This window comes from Diadema antillarum, unplaced genomic scaffold (genome assembly GCF_040938485.1).
Source record: "Diadema antillarum isolate AM-2024a unplaced genomic scaffold, OU_Dant_1.0 scf00000001, whole genome shotgun sequence".
In the NCBI taxonomy this organism is placed as follows: domain Eukaryota; kingdom Metazoa; phylum Echinodermata; class Echinoidea; order Diadematoida; family Diadematidae; genus Diadema; species Diadema antillarum.
The window spans coordinates 6,579,523-6,581,579 of NW_027270890.1; positions in this window are offsets into that span (position 1 = coordinate 6,579,523).

Consider the following 2,057-nt stretch of genomic DNA (forward strand, 5'->3'; position numbering starts at 1 on the left):
CAAGAAACACACACCTCTGTCAAGTGTGGGCTCCTTTGGAATGTATATTATGAGGATATGAAATACTTATTTGATGTAGCATGCATGGCAAAGCTGGTAAAAGATTCCTCGACGTGTTTTGTTTTAGTCACTCGACAGCATTGGAATATTTTTGTACTTGCGGATTAAAGGGCATGTTGTAGCCGTGGCATAACCACAAACTTCAAAAACAAACAAACAAGCAAACAAACAAACGAACAAACACAAACAAGGAGAGGGGGAGGGGGAACACTTTGCAACCTTGAACAACTGGCTTTGCGGTAGTTTTAATTTTTCTAATGAGAAAGAGAGGGAGAGACAGAGAGGGAGTTATTAAGAACTCTCTAAAAGTCCTCTCTAAAAAGACGACCCCAAGACATTGAGAGAATCATGTTCAATAAATTCTACACTTATACGATACTCGTTATACGTCGTGACATTGAAGGTGCGTATATGACCGTATAATTATGCGTAAATCAAAGTGAACTTGTTGCAAAACAAGCCAGCAAACAAACAAAGACAAAGTCCAAACCAAATCATCCACTATCGATCCATGCAATTTGCTTTGTCAAGAGAGCTGTGCAGTGAAAACAACTGGGCGGGGGGGGGGGGGGGGGGCGTCTTGAATGAAAACATTTGCCATGTACAACTCACTCTATTTTTGTTTAGTTTTCCTATCACCCTCTTTTCTCTCCCTATCTCTCTCTGTCTTTATCTATTCAGTTCTATTTCTCTTTATCGATCACTCTCTTCAAAAAATTCAAGGCTGAGTTAATAGTCTGTGAAAAACCAATATCTGAGAATGTTGACTGTCCTTGTTATTTACCGAGAGGATGGATATCTCGGCAGACGATTGCTTTCCTAAAAGCGGCTGAACAAAAGTTGCTGGAAGAAGAAAAAAACAAACAAACAAGTGTGGAGCTACCTTGACCTTCTCCGAAGTCTCTTCATGTGACCTCAGCCGAGGTTTAAATTTGATATTCTGAAAAAAAGACCATGTATTTCGTTTGGCAGGGAGGTGAGACTCACCATGCTCACCTCCCTGCTTTTGGATCGTTGCCATTCTTCTTCTTTATCTGATCAACAAAAGCGAGGCCTTTTTTAACGGAAAAAATAAATGTATAGTATATTTCATTTGCATCCTTTGCGCACATTATTCAATGTCAGCGTGTCTGTAGTCTGCTAGCTGGTAATTACGTTTGTTCACACAGTTACATGACCATTACATACAAAACTGTGCAACAGGGGAACTCTCACTATCATCTATCTATCTATCTATCTATCTATCTATCTATCTATCTATCTCTCTTTCTGTCTATCTATCTTTATATCTATCTATCCATCTATCTATTTTTTCATCATCTATCTAGTATCTTCCTATCTATCTTTATCTATCTATCTATCTATCTATCTATCTATCTATCTCTATCTATCTCTCCATCTACCTATCTCTTTCTATTCATCTATCTATCTATCTAATCTATCCATGATCTGTCTATCTCTATCTATCCATCTATCCATCTCTATCTATCCATTTATCTATCTAACTCTCTCTCTCTCTCTCTCTCTCTCTCTCTCTCTCTATCTGTCTATCTCTCTTCTTCTACATATGTATTATATATATATATATATATATATATATATATATATATATATATATATAATATGAAGAGGTTGATTGCAAAGCAAGCTATCAGCATTGGTCTAAATTTTGAAATGTTTACTATTAAAGCTGCTAAAAACAAAGAAAATTATAAAGAAAATGGAATATTATAAGTCCTTATTCATCAAGAATATAATTTAAATTAAATTGTTATGTGACAAGTGGATTATCACTGGATAGGTCTTGCTTTGCTCTATCTGATGATGGACTTACTTTGAAATATTTTTCGTGAAATTGTACTTAACTCGTTTCAACCCGTCAGGCTCTTCAGACATGAACGTGTTTAATTATCGCGTTTCTTCACCCAGTGATAGCCTAAATTGAGTATTCATAATAAAGTTATATTTACATCTCTTGAATGAAAATGCCTAAGAAT